We start from the raw sequence: 23,436 nt of genomic DNA on the forward strand, positions 1-23,436 counted from the left end.
CTTTTCTCCCGTTGGGGTGAGCAGGGGCCACTCCTGTTACGGTGTGCGGGCCTCTCACTGCTATGGCTTCTCCTGCTGCGGAGCACGGGCTCTAGGTGCGTGGGCTTCAATAGCCGTGGCACGCGGGCTCTAGAGCGCAGGCTCAGTAGCTGTGGCGCATGGGCCTAGTTGCTCAGCGGCATGTAGGATCCTCCCAGACCAGGGCTCGAACCCCTGTCCCCTGCATTGGCAGGCGGATTCCCAACAACTGCACCACCAGGGAAGCCCTCATCCATGTTTGCATTCTAAAAAGGTCCTTTGCATCTCCCCCTCACCTGATCAGGAGATGGCACAACTTTCAAGTCACTTTCAGCTTAAGAATACTTTTGATAATCAGGTATTACCAAGTGTGATACTTCCTAAAACAAATCTTCAAACATCCATCTGATTTAAAGTTCTTTCCCTGCCCTAGCTAAGGTCAGAGCTGGGCATCAGAGATTGGAAGTGAGAAAGCTGCTGTAGGCTTTTTACCCCTCTCCATTTACTCGGCACTTGGTTGCTCCAGTGTATCAGTGTGTGTGTGTATGTGTGTGTGTGTGGGGCAGGGGGGGGGCGGCCCAAGTGGGGGCTGGAGGAGGTTGGGGTAGGAGGACAAAGCGATGTCTCTCTTGCAGTAAGCTCTATAGTTCATCTCTCGGTGTCCTCTCTGATGGCAAACTTCCAAATGCTGGCTGACACAGGGGATTCATGTTCTGGCTGACTCCTTGAAACTTCACTTCCCTTACAGCCAGGAACATTTCCAGCTTCTTCCTGTGGGATGCCCTTTTGGCTGGGGTCCATCAATATGTTTTGAACCCTACCTTCCAAGGAATCCATTCGGCATGAGGGAACGCAAACCTCCTTGCTTCACAAAACAATATAAGTGCCGTCTGCTTTCCACTACTGCCCTCTCTACATGTCTTGCAAATCAAATCAGTTCCACCATCCTCCCACCTTTAACACTCTCCAGGTGACAGGCAGCAACCAATTTCCATGTTTGTATAGGTCCGGGGAATATATGTCAGGTTCCCCAAACAGCCAACTGGGGAGTGAGATCCCCAGTGTGCCCCTTTTAGACACTCCTAATATTTATGTAATTCTCTTATTTCTTCTACTTATCTTGGTGTGGAGGGGGGAATACTTCAATAAGGCTGATGACTCTTTACCTTGGTTAACCTCTCTGATGAACTAGTGTTCTTTTATATAGCTCGGAAGTAGGGGTTCATTGCTGCACTGGTTTTGCTGCCTTAAGTTAGTCTCACATGGATGTGTCTAACACCTTTCTTTAGAATGTAGGAAGTACCTATCATCCATTTTTCTCAGACTTGGGGCTTCAGCTGAAATTTAGAGGCAATAGGACAAGCCCTATCTAACACCCTGTTATACTGTTTTTAGAGTTAATATTCTTTTCACTGTAACATGCTGTTTCCCAAAATTTGAGAGGCACTGAACATGGCTGGCCCCAGGAAAGCTGTAGGAGCAGGTAAAGCTGTCTTTCCTTCTGGGTTGTCTCCATCTGACCTTAACCCTTGTATGCCCCACCTTACCCCTACCAGAAAGTAAAACAACAACAACGATAAAAACCAAAAACAAACAAAAAACAAAAACAAAATGCAGGATGTTTTCACTGTCCATTGCTTTGCATTTTAATAAACAATTTTTAGTGTGAAAAAAAGAAAAAAGTCAGATCTACTGCCATTTTTCAAATGCCCTGTGATCTGAGTTCAATATGAAAATAAATGTATATATAATATATAAAATGAGCAGACATTACATTGTGAAACTCTTTTCTACCTCTCTTGTCTTTTATGAACATGAGATACATATTTTCTGCTACAAATATAATATTGAATTACAACTATAGATCATCAAAATGTCAGGATCTGCCAAACCCAGCAATATTTCTATGGAAATAGTTGCAATCAAGCATTAAGGACTTTACCACTTTATTCTAGTTTCTTTCCAACATGGCCACTAGTTGGCCAGTAAATAGTGTTCTGCAAAGAACCACTAATTGAAAAAAGGTGTAGGTCTTATTTTTGGCCTTAGAACTACGTAGCTGTGTGAGCTTGGCAAATATGTTAACCTCTCTGCCACTCAGGGTTCTTATCATTAAAGCCTCTAAGTAATCTTTATAGCCACAAAATGTTAACCATGCATACAGTGCTCAGATGAACCGTTTCAGCGAAGCACTGAGATCCTTCTAAATAAAACCAGAGCCACTGAAGCTGCTAACTAGAAAATAACCCCTGACTGATAATAAGTCTGGACAAGCCATTATCCAGGATGGGTTGCTTTGATTTCAGTAAAGTGAAGTGTTAATCTAAGCAGTTAGTTCTTCAGAGTTTCCAGAGACTAAAGAGGACACATACCAACAAAACAAGCACACTTACAGAACATGTTATTTCTTAAACTGACAATGCAGTGTGTGTGTTCACTAGTATTCATAGAATATTATTAATAATATTCTGAAACATTTTCACAAGTACTGGTCTAATCTTTCTAGATAGATGTGTTTCAAAATATGGATGAATAACCACTGGTTCCAGGATAAAACTCCATGGCATGAATTACTATGACCTCCATAACTTGACCTCTGCTAGTCCCTTTCAGTCTTGTCTCTCGCCTTGCCCTGACTCAGACTCTGTCCTTTGGCCATGCTCAGCTACTTGTTCTTGCTTGAAAACATCAGGATGTTTTAAGCCTCCACAGTTTTTCACAGGCTGCTCCCATTGGCTACCATTCTAGTTATCTACTGCTGTGTAATAAATCATGCCAACACTAGCAGTGGTCAGGAGAGTTGGTGGTGCTTAGTTAGGCGGTTCTTGCTCAGTGAGGTCTATCCTGTGGATACAGTAAGATGGTGGCTGGAACTGGAATTGCCTGTGACTTGTTAATTCACATGCCTTGTTCCTGGGCTCAGAGGACTCAAGCAGCTGGTATCTGGAACAGTTGGCTCCTTGGGCATCTCTCTATGTGGTCTTTTGAATTGGCCTCTCCAGAATGGCAGCTTCAGGAGAGTCAGACTTTTTACATGGTGTCTTGGGCCTTCAAACATACATGTCTCAAGTGAGCAAGACAGGTGGAAGCTATATCATCTTTTAGGGCTAGCCTTACAGTAGTCATACAGTGTAATTTCTGTTGCATTCTATTCATTAGAAGTGAGTCACTAAGGACAAACAATGTTCAAGAGAAGGGTTATTAGATTCCACCTCTTGGTAGAAAGAGTGTCAAAGAATGTGGGGATATGCTTTCAGACCACTATATGTATATAGCAAATACCTGTTATCTTTCAAGACAGTCATCTCCACTATGAAGCCTTTGGACCATGTTCATGTCCTACCTTATTCCTTTCCCTTTTTCAAATTGATCATTTGTTCCATTGTACCTCTACTCCTTATACCTGCTGTTATTACTGCATGTATGGTTACATGTATTGAATAAGACATATGAGAGTATATGTGAAGCTTATGAATACTAGAAAATTTATTTATTACAAGTTAGATTTACTTTCCAAAATGATATTAAAGCATTTTCCAAAGTTAAGAACATTAGGCTTTGGGCATTATGAAAAATTACAAGTTGTTTACTACTTTGTCTATACTGAGAAACAGGTGACTAGAAACCCTAAGCTTATTTTCTCTTTGCTAAAATTATAGTCATTATAAGTAAAGTGTCTTAGCCTATGTTAATAAGTGCCCATACTCTTAGTTTTGAGGCAGTAAAAAAAAATTAGAGAATAATGTGGAATACATTCATCTTCTTTCTCTCAGAACTTTAGTCCATGTTAATCTTGTAGATCTTCCAGTGCTGATTGCTGTGAGAGCCATCAAAGGTCCATAAAAGCCCAATACAGTAATGGAGGAAGGAACTTTTCCAAGATGAATTTGAGATGTGATGGATTTGCAAAATGTAATGGCTAGCTTCCTGGCAGCTGTGTAATGAATGATAAGCAGAAGTTAAGCAATGCACTTCTATTTGCTTTAGATTTATATGTTTGCCTTTTGGATACATGCTGGCCATTGAAATTGACAGCATTAATCTTTGGCATCTTCATTTCATCTCCTATATAAAAGCTAGTTAAAAAGGGTGTTGCAACTCTCACCCAAATTAGTAGAAGCAAGGTTATTTATATATATATATATATATATTTTTAACCTCTTTATTGGAGTATAATTGCTCTACAATTGTGTGTTAGTTTCTGCTTTTTTTTTTTTAAACAGGGGTTATTTACATTTAATTTTCCCAAGAGCCAGACTTTTTACTTCCTATGCATTCCTATATCAATATTAGCACCTTGTATGTTGAGAACTTTTCAAAAGTTGAGTAGTTTACTGGCCTATTTTGGCAACTCGAGGTCTCTGGCACACGCAATTGCAATTGCGTGGGTAATGGGTAATTATTCTTTAATAGGAGAAGAATAGTAGGGGTCACATTTGGCTCAGAGTCATGGGTAGCACTTTCATTAAGTATCACCTTGTAATCATTACTCACTGCACACTTTAGCAAGACAGCTGATGAGGAAGGATGGCAGAACAGGGACATTGCCATCAACAGGCAGAGCACGCACAGGCTCAAGAGTGTAATTTGGTTTGACTAGTACTTGGAGACACTTACTGTCACATTATGCCACCCTACAACTAAAAAGAGTTTAGGGGATAAAAACTATTGTTTAGGGAAAATGTGTGGTTTCCTGATGGCACACACTTCAAATTCTGTTCAAATAAAAGCTAAGACAAGTGAGAGATCCCATCCATTCTATTGTGCCTTCAGTGAAATTTAGGACACAATCCCACAATTTCATAATGTTTCCTCAGGTAATGCATGTAATAGTATCCTTCACTCAAGTCAAGTGATATGAAATGAGAGATGCTACCTAATCATTGAACATAGAGGGAGGTAGAGGCAGGGCTCTTTTACTAATTTTTCTATGCCTTTACAAATAGCATGAAGAAAACTTTTACACTGATTCCCACCATGGTTGTTTTATATATTTTTAATTTTTTCAGTTCAGAAATTGTAAACAAGATGATCACTCATTTATTTTCAGATATTTTCATTCTAAATATGTTGCTTTGTTATTTTTGGTGTGTTCATAAAGTGAAAAACAAAACCAAAATCCCAACAACCCAGGTACGCATGGTGTTTAGTGTCGGCGCACGTGGATGGCTTGAGAAAATTTATCCCGTTCACAATCTTCATCAGCCACACTCTTCTCCTTAAGCTTTCCCCAAGCAAACATATGTGCCAATAAAACAGAGAGCGTGCATGGCCGACACTTCTCTCTAATAAGTCTCTCAGCCTCTGATTCCAGCCAAATTACTGTCTACAAGTCCTTTCTATATAGAAATTTTCAAGTTGCCACTGTTTACATAATTTTCATTAGAACACTTGGCTCCCATTAAAAACTTCCCACTTCTTCAAATAGATATTTGCAGCGTATGAGAAAAATAATATCTGGATATTTATTATTTATACTAATTTATGAGTTAAATTATGACAGAAGAGGTCTGGGATAAAAACTATTGAAAGAGCATAAAAGGATGGGTAAGGTCATTAATGTGTGATATATAATAGTTGCTTGAAGTAATTTTGGAGGGTTTTATAAACTTATTTTGAGGGGAAATTCTCTCTTTACTTCACGCTTCATGCTTTAACTAGTTTCTTATCTGTATGTTGAGTTAGAGTGATCAGTGTTTGTGTATGATTTCAGCCAATGGCAGCTTTCACTTGCTCATTAGATGGGAAAAAAGAATAGGAAATAGGCAAAAGATTGACTTCAAAAGAGGAGTCACAGTTTGGAAAGTGATAGATAGCAAACACAGACTCCTTTCCTTATCAAGGATGGTCTGTCATAATTTCCCTTTTCCTACCTATTGTTTGTTTCTAATTTGACTTCTGCCTTTCACATGACCTTAGTGGCTCTGTGTAATCTCTTTTATTTTCCCTTTATTTTTTTTAAACTGTGAGATATATTATACAATGCATAGAACATAATGTAGTTTAAAAAATAATTATACATACCCTGTATCCACCATCTACACCCAGTGCTGAATCACATCTAGCCCCATTCCTCAATAAGTTTACAATTTTAGTGGGAAAAAGAAAAAAAAGTAAATGACCGAGAATAATGAAATGATATAGATATTTTAACAGACACATGCATGCATATAAAGAGTGGACACCGGGCTTTCCTCGTGGCGCAGTGGTTGAGAATCTGCCTGCTAATGCAGGGGACACGGGTTCGAGCCCTGGTCTGGGAGGATCCCACATGCCGCGGAGCAACTGGGCCTGTGAGCCACAACTACTGAGCCTGCGCGTCTGGAGCCTGTGCTCCGCAACAAGAGAGGCCGCGATAATGAGAGGCCCGCGCACCGCGATGAAGAGTGGCCCCCACTTGCCACGACTAGAGAAAGCCCTCTCACAGAAACGAAGTCCCAACACAGCCAATAATAAATAAATAAAAATAAATTAAAGAGTGGACACCAAAAATAGGGCGTGGTCAATTGCATTCTTTGGAAAGAGGAAGGAAGAACAGGGGTGACTTCATAGATTAAATTAGAGGTGAGTCTTAATAGACCAATATGCTATTGCTGGGTGAACAATGAGTTGGTGTAGGATTCTAGGCAGAGAAACTGCAAACTCCTGAGGTGTGAAAAATCTTGGTATATTTTGAAATCACAAGTAGGATTGTGAGATGTAGGGCAGGGAGAGGGTCTTAGTACCTTACATTTTCTCTAGAATCTCAGTTCTGAAATTTGAGTGGAACAAACCTGGAGGCAGAGTGACCTGATAGAAGGCTGTTTGGGTAGTCCAGAAAAAGATTACGGTATGGATTAGGGAACATGGCAACACTATGCCAATTCAAGGACTTTTAAAGAGGTACAATTTTAAAGAAATACAATTTTCAAGAATTGGTGATTAATTGGATCTAGAGAGTAATGACAAGAGGGTACAAGAATCAGCCCCAAGTTTTTATTCTAAGTGATGTCACTTAGGTTGATGGTGATACCACTAAGTAAGATAGAGAGAAAATTCAGTAAAATTGCTTTATAACATGAATTTGGATATAATGGGGTTTATGATTGGTTCCAATCCTCCTCCCAGCCCCAGGGAAAGAGGAACATGAGGAAAAAAAACAGGGGGGGAGGAATATGGAACAAAGAATAGTTGGGAAGTGAGTGCCTTTTGATCATTTGAGCCTTTTGCAGTCAGTGCATGGCCATCTGTACTCAATATATGTTTCACTATCTTTACTTTTGTGCCTATTACAATTTCATAGCATGATTTTTTAATTAACCTTACAATAATGTGACCTTGAATTTTAGCAATTTTTTGGACTCCACATATAGCATTTTGGTGGGGTTCTACAGTATGTATAAGTAGGGGATAGGATCAAAGATGTTGAATTGAGTTTTTGTGGTGCTTATCATGCATGAACATGGAATTCATTAAATAGGTATATGAACAGCTATATCTGAATATCAAAACTGTTTGAGATGGAAATACAGATTTGGTGGTCATCAGTATATATTGGTACTTGAAATCATGATTATATTTTTTGTGGGAAACTGACATTTTAAGAGTAGACGGAAGAACAACCCACACAGAAAACAGGAATAAAACATTTCAGGGGATCAAATGAATACAGAGTCATGGGAACTGAAAGAATAGGGAAAGGTTTTGAGAAGAAAAAAGTGAGACGGTAACATAAGACTCGAAATTTCCCCTGTGTTTGATTATTAGGAAGCAGTTTGTGGTCTTGGTTAGAGCCATCTTAGTAATATTCTGGGGGTGGAGGGTAGATTGTAGTGAGCTGAGAAATGAATGAAGTTAACAAAGTGAGACTGAGTGTATTCATTCAAAATGTTTGAAGGAGAAGGGGAGGGTAGGATTTGCAGGTAGTTATTCAAGTAGGTAGGATCAGGAGGCTTTAAGATGGAGAAAACTTAAGGCTGTTTGTGGTGCCAGGAGCTAGAGAGAGGTCTAAGCCTCAGGAGAGAGAGAGAGAGAGGCTAGACTATAGAACAAATCTCTTGGATATTGACAAGAATTAGATCAAGTGCCAGGATGGTAGATTTAGCCCTGAGAAAGAGAAGGAACATCTCTTTCTCTAAGGTTAACTTAGAGGAAAGTAGGATAAATTTGTAGATCAGAAGTGATCAGAAATAGATCAAGAGGAATCAGAAGGAAAAAGTGACCTTGGCTGATGACCTCTATTCTTTCAGAGAAATGGGGGGAAGGTTGATGACAAACCATCAAAAGAGCTCTTGAATGTAAACTAACAAGATTCAAGGCTGTTTGATGTGTGTTAGTGAGAAAACTACTGAAATGTACCAAAGTGCCTTATGTTTTCTTAAGTATTAAAAAAACACCCTGTTGTCTTGATTACTAAAAAGAAGTTATGAGAAAAAACTTGTTGTAAAAAAAGTAACACTAGTCTGAAGGTCTGAAGACCGGCTTCTGACTATAGTCTGGCCATAGTTCTAGCTCCATTATATTAGAGGAGCCAATTTATCAAGTTTCTCATCTAAAAGGGGAGAATTGAACTAAATAACCTCTAAATGTCCTTCCTCATACAAACCTAACTTTATCTGCTTTGATTTTGATTAAGGCAACTAAAAAGTATGGAGAAATGTTTAAACCACACTATTTAATTTATATGCCCATGTCGTTCTGCGGTCACCTGGTAGCAGGAGACAAACTATAGCTTCACGTTTGGGGTAGAATTTTTTATTTATTTCAAAAATATTTATGACATACCTACTTTGAGTCAAACACTGTGCTAGGTGTTGTGTGAATAAAAAGATGTATTAGATGGGTTGATGTCCTCAAGGGAGCTTACAAACTCGTGAAAGAGTGGAATATCCATCTTTCAAATGTTGAAACTATAAAACCAAGACAGGAAGAGACAATGAACATTCCAGGACTGAGCATAACAGGGTAGATAGTCTTTGTTCCCAGGCTGTTTGTTAATTGTCACAGACGTTTGCTGTTAATTGGCCAGGACATTTTCCAGTTCAGTTTGTGTGATGTGCTGCTAGTTCCCTCTTGTCTATTAAATCTGTTGCCATCGTAGCCTGGAGAGATTCTGAAAGTACCATAGAAGACTACAGAAATGTTACCTCACTGCAGAGGGAATTGGTTTGGGCATGAACCCATGAGCAGTTTAATGTCATTCAGCTTATGCCTTGTGTTATCCTTGCGCTAACCAAACTCTGCCATCAGAAGCAGGGTTGCTGCTTGGGGGCTAAGAGTTGGGGGTTTCAAGGGATAGTATTCTATTAAACTTGACATTAACTCATCCTCTGCTTCTCTGCAAACCAAATGAATTTTCAACACTCCCACCCTCCCTCTCTCTTTTCTTCCCTGTCTTCTTTCCCGCCATTCTCTCTCTCTCTCTTCCTTCTTTATTTGCTCATGTACTCTATAAATTTTCATCCCAATGTTATTGGGTCTGTGCTAGATGATAAAGGTGTAGAGATAAAAAGTATGGTCTTGCCCGCCCCTCCGCCAACTGCCAGACTAGCCTGGTGCGGGGGCTGCGCGCAAAGACATGGGGGAGAAGCTGGAGCTGAGGTTCAAGTCACCCGTGACCGCTGCCGGTCTACACTCAAAGATTTGGAAAGAGATAGTTTAACAGAAAAGGAATGCGTGAAGGAGGAATGGAATCTCTTGCCTGAATTTCTGCAGACAGAAATAAAGAATCAGTTATGTGACTTGGAAACCAAATTACATAAAGAAGAATTATCAGAGGAGGGGCTAAAGTCAAATCCCTTTTAAATAAAGATTTGTCCTTGGAGAACGGAGCTCATGCTTTCAGTCGGGAAGTGAATGGATATCTAGAAAACGGCAGCCAGACAAGTGGTGAGGAGCGCAGAGTGGAAATAGCAGAGAAAAACAAGTCCCCCAAACCTATTTCCAAACTTTGCATGCCCAAGAGAAGCAAGTCCGATGGAGAAACAAAATCCCTGCCAAACAGAAACCTGAGGAAGACCCTGAAAAAGCAAAATCAGATGATTCTGTCGATGAAGAAGAAAAAGACCAGGAGGAAAAGAGACGTAGAGTTACATCCAGAGAGCGAGTTGCTGGACCGCTCCCTGCAGAAGAACCAGGAAGAGTAAGACCAGGAACAGACGTGGAAGCAGAAGAAAGAGATGATAAAGTAAAGCCTGGTCACCTCCAGGAAGAAAAGAGACTCAGAAGTCAAACCGAAGGACTAACACCTAAACACAAATCTAAGGAGGAGCCAGACAGAGATGCGAGGCCGGAGGAGGTCAGGCTGAAATGAATGAAGGAGAACACGAAAGCTAGCAAACGGACACTGGAAGAAAAAGAACCTGAAAGAGTAAAACCACAAGTTTCTGATGAGAAAGATGAGGATGAAAAGATAAACAGATCCCAGACATATTACTGAAATATCTACAAAAGCGCTTCTAAAAGGAGAGGAGTCTCTTCTTAAACATCACCACTGGGCTTCCCTGGTGGCGCAGTGGTTAAGAATCCGCCTGCCAGGCCACTTCGTGGATGACGGGTGTGCGAGAGCATCTGCGGGTGCCACGCGGGAGGGGACCAGGAAGACCCAGCCAAGGGTGTGTGGATCTGAGCCTCCGCGTTTCTAACCCGAGATCTCGAAATGCATTGTGATTCCTGTCCATTGGAGTGTAAAGTTTATGTAGGGAATCTTGGAAACAATGGTAACAAGACTGAATTGGAACGAGCTGTAGGCTATTATAGACCACTCCGAAGTGTGTGGGTTGCTAGAAACCCTCCCGGCTTCGCTCCTGTTGAACGTGAAGATCCCCGAGATGCAGCCGATGCTGTCTGAGAACTAGATGGGAGGACGCTATGTGGCTGCCGAGTAAGAGTGGACCTGTGGAATGGGGAAAAGAGAAGTCGAAATCGTGACCGCCTCCTTCTTGGGGTCGTCGCCCTCGAGATGATTATTGGAGGAGGAGTCCTCCACCTCCCACACATCTCCGAGACGGAGAGCCTTCTCCGTCAGCCAGAGCAGGTCCCTTTCTAGATATAGGAGAAGAGAGAGATCACTGTCCCAGGAGAGAAATCACAAGCCGTCCCAATCTTTCTCTAGGTCTCCTAGCCGATCTAGGTCAAATGAAAGGGAACAGAAGACCACTCTGCAAGATGAGTTGTGTACAGGAAATAACTTCATTTGACGGGAGTATGTACAGAAGATTCAAGTTTTGTTTGAGACTTCATAAGCTTGGTGCCTTTTTAAAATGTTTTGCTGTTCACATTTGTTTGTCTCTTGGAACAATGACACGTAAAGGTGTGATTCTCTATGGTTTGAAATGGATCACGTGAGGCATGTAATATGAAGAATTGTTACTTTACAATGTTCCCTTAAGCAAAATTGAATTTGCTTTGAATTTTTAGTCTTGCCTAGACTGATAATAAAACTCTAACTCCTGACCAAAAAAAAAAAAAAAAGTATGATCTTTTTCTCATAAAGCTCATAGAGGAATAATATACAAATAAACAGTAGGAGTACACCTTGGTAACTGTTCAGGCAGTATTGTGCAATAAAGAGAAAGAGGAGTGATCCACATAAAGAGGAAAGAGGGCAGGGATAATGGTGAGGGAAGACGTTCTGAACGGAGTCTTGAAACATAGCTGTGTGTGAACATGTGCATATGCATATGCTTTCTGGGGAGATGTTACTGCATCTTCAGAAATTCTGAGGCAAGAAAGGGCCACATGTGGTAGAGTTTGATAGAGGTCTGAACATTTTGTTTCTGCTCCAAATGGTGGAAGAAAGTTGAACTTCAATCCTACTTCGGCCACTCACCTGCCAAAGTAGAGTATATCGTTCTTCTCTCCTATTCTCTCACATCTTCTCTCCTCTTCAATTGACATTTCATCAAGGAACACCTCCTACATGCACACTCATAGGTCTCAGGACCTTGTCTTAATCTATTTGCACTGCGCAAAAAAAAAAAAGTAACTTTCTTGTTGTTGTAGAGTGTATGTGCTATTATTCATTTTTACTAGTCAGGCTGCTGATGAGAACAGGACAGGGTCATTAGGGGAATTTCCAGTGGTTTGGAAGGGCTATAGGGTACAAAGAAAAGAGTGCACAGTATGAGGTTGGAAAGGTAGATAGAGGTCAGATGACGAGGTGCCTAGTATGCCATTCTAAAGAGAATGGATCTTACTCTGAAGGTGATGAGAGCCACTGAAGCTATTCAAGGAGGGAAAGACACCATCAGACCTATATTTTATAATGGCCATGATTTATTCTGAATTGTGAATCATATTTCATAGTATATAGTCAAGAATTTGGCATTGCCCAAAGAGAAGTCTGCCTTTTGTCCTCAGCTTCTTGGAGGTAATCCATGTCATACCTGATAGAATTATCTTTGTTCAGAGTGAGGGGTGGCCATACCAGATTTTAGGGTGAGGACAATCACATCTGATAATCTTAGGGTCTAGATTGGTTATGACAGAGAGACCAACCTTGTGATTTAGGGTGGGGTCATGTGGTATCAGTCATACTGGAGGCTGAGATCAATGACATGGGTAATCAGTCAATCCTCTGTAGGGACTTCTCTGGCGGCCCATTGGTTAGGACTCTGTGCTTCCACTGCAGGGGGCACAGGTTCGATCCCTGGTCAGGGAACTAAGATCGTGCATTCAGCATGGCGTGGCCAAAAAAAAAAAGAAAGAAAAAAAAATCAAACCTGTGTAATGGAACTTCCATAAAAATGATGAATTCTGATGTTTGGGTGAGCCTCTCTGGTGACAATGCTCCATGAGTATTGCCACATGTTGATTCTGGGAGAGTAATGCATCCTGACTCCAATGGGGGGAAACCCAGGAAGCTCACATTCAGAACTCTCCTAGACAGTAAGTTTTATGGGTCTTTTTTATGTATTATTGAAACTGATGATGGCTTTGGGACACCACTTTTCCCCTACCCCCCCCCCCCCACCACACACACACTGCCAAACTCGCAGTTGGTATAAAAACTGAGGTCAGTCTTGGGGACTGTGCCATCTAACTTTGAGGTTGGCTGAAACTTCTTACACATAGGAGTTAAAAGTAGAAGCTTTGGAGTCACACTTGAATATAAATCCGCGTTTGATTACTTTTCAATCTGTGTTACCTCTCAAACCTTTACTTTCTTCATCAGAAGCAGATGACTTTGGTGTTCTGTGTCACCTCCCCTTAGCTCACCTTGGGTTAAGCTGCAGCTGTGCTTAATAGTTCCATGTGAGCTCAGGCTCACTTTGCCCTGGTAGTAGTCCAACTCAAGTGTATGCTGTGTATCTTTTCTCTTTTTGTCCCTGAGCTGTCGGAGCCTCTCAATCAACGCAAAAATGGCCCAGGGCCAGTCCTCTAACAAAGGGGGATGGCAGATGTGGTAAATGGCTCAAATTCTTGTCTTTTGGATGGCCATTTCTTGGAGGCCTTCTGTTCATTTCTCAGATATTCCAGCTCCTGTTGCCTATAGAAGCAATCATAGCAACACACCTTATATTGGCTCTTCTTCCCTCCCTCACTTCTGCTTTTCTCACCTAAGACCGTTCTCATGCTCTATTTTAGAACCTAAACTACAACATTATCACACTGTTGCTATGAAGATTAAGTGAGACATATTTATTTAAAAGAGGTTTAGTGCTTAGTAGATAAAGGCTGCTATTAGAACAGGACACAAAACAAGCTAGTGTTTATATGGTTGGAGAGAAGGAGATTTCATTTGAGAGATTTGGGGTATTCATCTGAGAGATTTAAAAGATACTGCATGGGTAAAATATATGGTTAAATATGCTAAGGGATAGTGGGAAATCTGAGATGACTTTGACAGTCTTTGAGGAAGTGACTGTGAGAGAGAGAGGCAGGTTTAGTGGTGGCAAACGCCGAATTTAATATCTGACGTATGAAGCTTGATATTCTTGTGAGTAGACAAGTGTGACTGTCCATTATGATGTTCTTTCTACATCTCTACGACTAGAAAGATGGGTAGTCTAAAAACCAAGTTACCACTGATCCTAAGTAACCCTCAACATCATCAGAGAGATGTATATAGAACAAAGGTTACAAAGTGGACCTGTGGGCCATTCACATAAATGGCTTTTGTTTGGTCTGCATAGTGTTTCCCCACATATTGGTATTTTTTTGTTGTTGTTTGTTTTTGTTTTATTTATTTTTGAATCATTTTCTAAGTGATTTTATATGAAAATCAAGATTTCCAGTTTTTCTTAAAAACAAAATCAGCTTAACGTCACTAAGCTTGCATTTCTGAATGACAACACTCAGATGGGTCTGAACAGCTTGTCACCTTTAGAATAGGACACGCTTTCTTCAGTTGACCACAGGCCATTCCACCTGCCTTTAGACCAAGGGTCAATTGTTATTTACAAGGCAGGCATTTTCTAGTTTTCTTTATAAAAGAACTACATCACTCATTTTTATTATATGTTTGCTTCCTTGTAGGCATTTGTGTTTGAAACCTGTGCAAAATAAGAGAGTGGGGAATGAAGAAGACCCTGGGCAAGGGTATATTTTAAGGGGTGGGTGCTTTGAAATAAGGTCCAAGAAAGGAGCCTGTGCTGAGTTGAATAGTTTCCTGTCAAAATTCATGCTCCCTGGGAACCCATGAATGTGACCATATTTGGAAATAAGCTCTTTGTAGATGTAATCAAGTTAAGATGAGGTAATACTGAGTTAGAGTGGACCCTAAATTCAAAATGACTAAAATCCATGTAAGAGGATACATACACACAAACACATGCCCACACACACATGCACACACAAAACACTATGTGATGACAGAGGCAGGGATCGGAGAGATGCATCTACAAGCCAAGGAGCACCAAGGATTTCCAGCAGCCACTAGAAGTTAGGCAGAGGCAAGGAAGGATCCTCCTTAGAGACTTCGGAGAGGGTATGGCCCTGCTGACACCTTGATTTTGGACTTACGGACTCCAGAACTGTGGGAGAAGAAATTTCTTTTGTTTTAAGACACCTATTTTGTGGTACTTTGTGATAGCAGCCCTAGGAAACTAATAAGGGTAAGATGAAGAAAAGAGGAGATCAACAGAAAAGCCAGTTCAAGGAAAAGTGTGTCATTTTTATGATCAAATGCTGAAAAGTGGTCAAATAAAATAGACTGAGATTGGTAGAAGTGACAAGTAGGAGTTTAGTGATGACGCTGGGAGGATCCCTTTCAAGTGAGTGATGGGAGTGAGTGGAAGCCAGAGGGAAGTGGGCAGAGGAATGAATTCAAAAGATGGTGACAGCAAGTAGATTCAAGAAGCTTCTCTTGAAAGGAGATGAGAGCAACAGGATAATTGAGGCACATAGAACTTAAGGAGCAAAGATAACTTTTTAAAAAAGATAAGTACTTTGCATATCTGTAGTGACTAATTGCTGAATGTGCCTACAGATCCACTCAGCACCCTTACCCAGCTGCTCTATCAGGAAGTCGACATGTATGAATCGCATTATGAGCGCTCGTGCATTCTGACTGCTGGTTAGTTTTGGTAGATGGGAGGCACCAGCAGAAATGGAAGCATTGTCCAAAAGTGAGATCAAGGTACTTATTGCCCAGCCTTCCTCCCTGCTGGTGTCATGGGTTAGCAGTGGCTAAGTTCTCCACAGCTTTTGTCTGGTGATACTCTCCCACAGCAGTGGTTCTCTCCCCACCTACTGGTAACTGCTCCTTCCTCTTCCCCCTTCAGGCCTGTGGGTGGGAACCAGAGGACATCACTTTCTTTTGTTGGTTTCCCTTTACCCTTCCCCTATTCTCATATGCAATCCTTTTCTTATGCGTTTCAGTTACTCCATTTGAATGTTCACCTATTGGAAAGAAGCCCATGAAAAAGGCAGTACATAAGGACTGAGACAATAATTGATGTATGTAGATAAATCCAGAGAAGTTGAGAAAACATGATTTTTGGAATCTCTTTCTACTTATAGTCAATCCTTCACACAGGCACCAGAGTGATCCCTTTAATAACATTGATTCTCTACTCTGAGCTTACAGGGATTCCCATGTTAGTCAGTGAATCTGCAGCTTTTCCCATGACATCCAAGGCTTATATGATCTGGTCCCCAACTAACTCCCTGACCTCGTTTTTTTTTACACTCCGTCTTGCTCACTCTACAGTAACCTTCTACTCTCCCTCTTATTTTCTCAACTGGCTTCCTTGTTCTTCCTCGAGCAAGACATGCATATTCCCTCCTCATAACCTCTGCATTTACTGACCCTCTGCCTAGAATGCTCTCCTGCAGACATCAAAGTGGATTACTTCCTCACTTGATTCTAGCCATTGCTTGATGTTACCTATCAGAGACAATTGTAACGCCTGCACTCTCTAAAATAGCAATATATATCTCCAAGCATCACATCTGCAGAGTCCAGATGAAGATTCACAATATTAAAAAATCCCCAGATTCTTTTATCCTCAAAATGAGTATTGTCTCATTTTTATCCTTCAAAATATACAAGGCATGGTGGCCACGAATATGCCTCTCTAGGATCTCTAACTGGGGAGAATATAATTCCTGCATGGCCCTAGCTGCTGTGCTCTGAAGTTCAACAACACATTCATGACAACACAGCACTTTCTGGGGGCTGCTCCCAGCCAGTGACTGAGTGCAGCAGGAATACTAAGGCAGGCCCAGTCTTGTGGGATGTGGGACTTGTCTGATGGACAACTTTGCTTTGAGGACTCCCCATTGACATTGCTGAATTATTTTAGAAGTGCACCCTAGTCTAAGATTCTTCTTTCCGAACTTCATTCCTTCTCTGTCTTTTATAAGAACCAGGCTTACATTTAGTCTTTTGGCTCTTCCAGGCTTCCCTAGCTTCCTCCTCACTTTCCCTCATAGGCACTCATCCTTGTCAATCTTTTCCACATTTAACTCCGTCTCCCTGTCTGCTGCTTGCAGAACCTGGAATAACACATAAAGGAACTTTCTCCCCAGGGCTCAAGGCACACAGCATTGCCCCTTGCTCAGGTCTTTGCTTTCCTAGAAAGCATTTTGATGACAAATCCCAAGGTATTTACAAATTCACTCTCCAAATCAATAACTTCCAAAGAGGAGTTTCCTCCCATATTTTCCATTAGTGTCATTATTCTATTTTCTGACCCTTCACACTTGTCATATTTCCCTCCTTTCCATTCTAGTTCTCTCCACTGCCAGAGAAAGCAAAGACCTCCGCCAGTTTTAAGCCATGAAACTTGGCCTGCAGGCCTCCTTTTCTGAAGGGAATACAACACATCACCAGCAGATGATGGTGAACTATGTACATAGGAAGCAGGCTTATTGTTTAGAGTATATATGCGTGTGCATGCATGCAAGCACATGTGTATAAATGGGCTTTGTTGGCATCCTAGAAATGGCAATGATGAAATTTGGTTCGATGTGGTTGAGGTGTCAGGTTCCTTCTACTCCATGCTCTGCTAACAAACAGCACATGACCCCTGATAATTCCCAGTTTGGAGTTTTCTTTCCTTTCTCCTGCTTCTGGGGTCCTTTCTTGTGTCCTTCTCAGGGGTCTCACTTTAAAATTTTTCTTCCTTCCTTCTCACATCCTGCATCTGTTACCTCTCAAATGGGTTCTTTGCTTGGGAATTTCATCCATATTATTCTGTGAAGTTATCTATTCTCATGGCTATGCAATATTTCATTGTGTGAATAGGTGACAGGAAAGGAGGGGGGCAGGGCACAACCCTTAAAGAATGACACAGCTGTTGAGAAAAACTGGATATGACAAAAACTGGTTAGAACCAATGAGGCCCAAGACGGCAGAAGATCTGATTCCCAGTAGACCTTGAGCCTCATTATGAGTTCACTGTAATATATTAGCATATGCTTAGTGACACACCCACAGGCGCCATGACAGTTCTGAAGCTGACCATAAAACGCCAAAGAATGGGCAGTGGCCCGATTCCTGGAAATCCCCACCCCTTCCCCAAAATAGTTGGAATAATCCTCCCACTATTTAGCCTATGAAATTACCCAGCCCATAAAAACTAACCACCTCCACAGCCCCGGGCCGCTGTCACCTTCTGAGATGGACTGCATTCTGCCTATGGAATGTGTACCTCTCTCAATAAACCTGCTTTCACTTTACTATGGCTCACTCTTGAATTCTTTCCTGCACGAAGCCAACAAATCTTACTTGCTGGCCTGTGCCAGGAATTTGCTCGAGACCTGGGACATGACCATCCTCTCTTGCCCCATTTTCCTGCAACAAATATACTAAAATTTAGGAATCAGTTCTACTTTTGATAGACATTAGCTTTATCTCCAGGTTTGGCTACTGTGAATAGTGCTTGTCTGAACATTTTTGTATGTGTCTTATGTTGGATTATATCCAGGAGTAGAATTGCTGGGTTATATAGCTGTTTTTTTAAGGCTATGTATTAAAATGCCTCCTGTAAACACTCCTAAAACATCTAATGAGTAATAGAAACTCAGATTCACTCAAGTAAAAAGGATTTTATTGCAAGCTACACAAATTCCACAGAATTCAAAAAAATAGAAAATTACTAAAAGCAGACATATAAATTCATAAAGCACAGCATTTGTGTTTAAACCACACTACGTATTTTAATAAATCCAGAAGCACTTAAATTTTTATAACCCAGAAGCATGCTTATGAGGAGGCCACTCAGTCATCAAGAGCAGATTAAATTGTCAGGGTCGTGCAATATATTTTAGGAAACTTTCTATTAAAAAATTAAAATATAATTTGAATCTTAATAAGAAAAATATTTAGCAATGTGGGAATATCTTCTACCCCAATCTTACTTTACTCAGGAGTCAAAGTAGCTGCTATTTTTTTGAGAGGAAAAAAGCACACTTTTTGTATGGTGAGGAAAAATATAATGGGGAACACTTAAATTTACTTTCAGCATATTTCAAGTGAAGTATATTTTCATATACTTTAAATATACATTTTACAAGAACATACATACAGTAGCCATTTAATAAATATATTATAGTATTTATAAATTATGTAATTATCTTACATATAATATACATATAATGAAGTATAAGTAGAAGGACTTTCATTAAAATGTGTTGATTAAATATCTACACAGTGCATATGATATGCGTTATGTAAATGTTATATTCATCTACCTACATTATTAAAAATTCTATTGGCCACACAGTTCCTCACAGGTGATTAATTTGTGCTGGAATCTTTATGCTGATTTCCACAGTGATATCCTACCTACATCATAAGGGAAGTAATTACTGTTTTCTGTAGGTGCTTATATAGGTGACCTTGTGCTTTGTTATTCAGCCTTCACTGAAATATGTCATGAAGTTCAAGAGAGAACGGGACTATTATATTATTAGATAAGCATACCTGTCCCCTGGCTAGTTCAAAAGGACATTGTAAGAATTAATGAGATTATATCATTGAAGTACCTTTAAATACTGGAAAAATTCAAACGATGTAATGGTTATGACTTTAAAATAATCACCAAAGGTATATTTTGGGAGTTTGATTGTATTCCATTCAAAAATTATTAAGTCAATAAATTAGCTTTATAATGTCATTTTTACTGAATTCAAAGGGTAGAGTCTTGGATTAATTTAACTTTTGTGAGAGACACCTTTTCTATGCAGCAAGATTCTTTCAGTGGGAAGTCTGAAAACCCAGCCCAAAGGGGCTTACCTATTATAGAGAATTGATTGACTCAAGTAATTGAAAAGGCTGAGGGTGGTATAACTTCAGGTCTGGCTGGGTGCCAGAGGATGGAGCAATGAAATGGCCACACTCGTCTGTCTCTTCTCAGTCCTGCTTCCTCCTAGGTTATTGCCATTTTCAGGCAAGTTCTCCTATGTAAGAGCAAACTGGGTCAATAGTAGCTTCAGAGGTTTTTTAACCCATGTGGAAACCCCAGAGGAAACAACAGCTTATCTTCCCCAACAGTTTTATGAACATCCCCAGACTGCTGTGGCCCACAGTGGTGATGCATTCCCCACTGTGGTCAGTGTAATGTGACTCTGTTAGCCAGGGCTGGGCCACCAGTGGATCCAGGAGTCAATAGTTTCAGCATTGTCTGATCCATAGAGTGAATGGGAAAGGGCTCTCTGCCCAAAGGAAGAGCAGGTGCTGCTACCAGAGGATGAGACTAAAGGCAAAATCAGCAAAGGACCAAGTTTTCTTTCATCAGTGTGAAACGTATAAATCAGAAAGTCCAAAAAAAAAATTCTTCCACCAAACCCAGTTTGGTTTTTAACATTTCTTGAAGATTGATGGAAACATTTAACAGTCTGTGCCGAAATGTTCTGCCACTCTAAATTACCTCCTGTATTTAGCAAAACTACTTGTCAAAATCTCATTGACTCTGTATTTCAGATTCACTGCCATGTTCTTCCCCAGCAAGATCACAACTGTACATGTGTTAATCAGGATATTTGGGACCCATAATCGAACACAATGAATACATAAGACAAATCGGATGACCCTGTCATGTTCAAACACCTATTAATTAGGAAGCTGTGAGGTTTCAGAGAGCAAGTGACTTGTTAAAACTCCAATAGTTAGAGGAAAACTAGAAGGCTAATCAACTTGATTTTATCTGTAGAAGAGATTCTCCACAAATAAATAATTAAAAAGGAATTTAGAGCTTCAAGGGGAAAATTCAAGATCTTATAGAATAGTAGAAAAAAGTAACAAGGGCAAAGGAAGTCAAATTACAACAGATGTACTTGTTGGTGGGCCATTTGAATTTTGCTGGCAGGATAACCCCAGCAGGAGAGGTATTTTCACATTATTTAGCAGAGGCCACAGCAGGGATAAGGAGTTCTAATCACTTTATTTGAATTGCAAAGTCATCAAAGGAGGCATGGGCATGTGAGAGATATTTGTAGAAATATTCAGTGAAATGCTTTTGTGACCACAAGAAATAATGGAAAGTAGATGTTGTTCGTGGACACATTAAGAGAAAAAAATTGATTTATCTTGGCTGAATAGATCAACTCATGAGATTCTCTTTGGTGAAGGAAAATAATTGTTCTGAAAATGAGGTCTTATGCTGGCAGCTTTAGTGCACAATCTTGGACCATCTACTCCAATTAAGTTCTTATGCCTCTTTGGTAATGGCGATTAAAATATTAGTCTACTTATAATGTTGATTGTGACATATAAACTTGAATAGAGTTTTAAAAAATCACTTCTGATAGGGGAGTTTTGAACTACTATATTTGGGATTCTGCTTTTCCTACCAATAATTTCTTAATGAATTTTTTTTAACCTAGACACAAGAGATCTTGGTGATTTTATAAACCTAACTTTGATACGTAAAATCTGCTGGTTCATTACACCAATCTCATTTATAGGTGAGGTTCAAGGAAGTCAAAGTGTGCATAGCAGTGGCTAGGTTCAGTTAGGCACCTATCACCACAGGCCAGGTCACTTTTGTGCAGTTGGGTATGGATTAGTTTTCTATTGCTGTGAAACAAATAATCATACACGTAACAGCTTAACATCCATTTGTTACCCCACAGTTTTTTAGGTCAGAAGTTCAGACGTAGAATGACTGAGTTCTCTGTTCAGGGTCTTGCAAAGTTGAAACTGATGTGCTGGACAGCTGTATTTTCATTTGGAGACTCTGGGAGAAAATTTGTTTCCATGTTCATTAAGCTTGTTGGCTGAATTCCACTCCTTGTGGTTGTAAGACTGCAGTCCCTGTTTCTTTGCTGGCTGTCATGTGGGGCCTTCTCTTTGCTCCTAGAGACTGCCAGCATACCTTGCCACATGGCTCCTTTTAACTGCAAATCCAGCAATGGGGAATCTTGTCAAGCCTCTCTTATACACTGAATCACAAACTTCAGGAAGGGCCCAGTCTCTTTCAAGTGCTCACCTGATTAGGTCAGGCTCACCCAGGATAATCTCTCTTTCTTAAAATCAACTGTCCCATCTAATATAACCTAATAATGGGAGTAAAATCCATCATATTCACAGTGTCAGGGATTATACAGGCTACGTACCCCAGGGAGGGGGCATCTTGGGAATCATCTTGGAATTCTGCCTACCAGAATATATCTTTCTTTGACCCAGATGTAGGTGGCTAACTCTATAATGGTCTATATTTCAAGCAAAGTATTTTCACTCCAGTTTTCAACCTGTTTCTACTTATCAATCACTGCCCTCCCTCCCCACAGCTGTGAAAATTGCCAAACTATGACACAACATTAGGCAGTGGTTTCCAAATTTAAGTATGCATGAATCTCCAGGAAAATATTAAATTTGCCGATTGCTGGCTACCAATCCTAAGAAATTCTGGCTCAGTAGGTCTCAGAGACAGTCCAGGAATACATATTTTAATAGTGATTCTGATGTATCCATTCAGCAGAACAAAATTCATGAAACACTATGGCTTCAGCATCTGTGCAGTGATCTTGGCAGTCTGGCCACACATGCTCCTCATAGCCTGGCATACATAGCATTGTTCAAACTTGAAAACTGGAATTTCTGAAAATATTTGAGGACTAAATTTGAGATCCTCCCTATCTAGCCCTGAAAATGACAAATTACTTTAATGTAAAGTAACTTTGGATGAGAAACATAAAACAAAATCTATACATATATAATATATATATGTATATATATAACAGAGGAATTACTTTTTAAAAAAATTTTAATGTTGTTTCTCTAAGTGTCATTATTAAAAACGTTATCTTTAAAAAAATGAAAAAAATGTTATCTTTTTTATCTGTGCTATGTCTTGTTAGATTTACATTAGGCAATGTAAGCCATTCTTCATTGAGATTGTCATGAATATTGACTGCATTTTGCTTTTATTCATACATAATGATGATCATGGAACAAAACAAGAAAAAAATGTTGTAGACTCTGCACTCATGCTGAAATAGACATTGTATTTTGGGATCATCAGTTAAAGCCTAAATACAGAGGCAAAATCTTGATTTATGGATAGAAATGAGAAATGAAAAATAAAAAATAGCACCATAAGAAGAAACACATTCAAAAAGAATGCTTCTTTTGGACAATTTTTTAGAGTTACATTGAATATAGGATTGTTTCATCTTTTCTTAACTCTAGTGACTTAAGTTTTATTCATATTTTATTTTCAAGGCCTTTCACCCCATCATTAAATTAAACCTTGTTTGTCTCTGGAAATTATTAAACTCTTTAAACAAGAAATGTGTGCATTTCAACTAAGACATTTGCAATCAGGCATGCAGTAACTTTCCCTCATGATTATGCCACTTTTTGAAAAACAAGGTAGTAGATACAAATTCAGATACTCTCTTTAAGAATTGCAATCTATATAAAATACTTACTTTGTTTTACCTGATAAAATGCAAATAAAAATTTTCAATTGCCATTAGTACCAATGATTGTGGTAATAAATAAATATGAATATCCAGCTTCACTTTTACTTACCCATTCATAGAAAC

The 23,436-nt window shown here is 39.9% G+C and overlaps 1 pseudogene across 1 annotated transcript; it reads left to right on the forward strand.

Annotated features, from left to right (window-relative positions):
* Positions 1-6,496: 6,496 nt before the first annotated feature.
* Positions 6,497-12,718, forward strand: LOC309629756 (serine/arginine-rich splicing factor 3 pseudogene; annotated as a pseudogene). The gene has a single exon. The product of its transcript is annotated as a serine/arginine-rich splicing factor 3 pseudogene (transcript).
* Positions 12,719-23,436: the final 10,718 nt, after the last annotated feature.

The sequence above is a fragment of the Balaenoptera borealis genome, assembly GCF_965194805.1.
Source record: "Balaenoptera borealis genome assembly, chromosome: 5".
Taxonomy (NCBI): domain Eukaryota; kingdom Metazoa; phylum Chordata; class Mammalia; order Artiodactyla; family Balaenopteridae; genus Balaenoptera; species Balaenoptera borealis.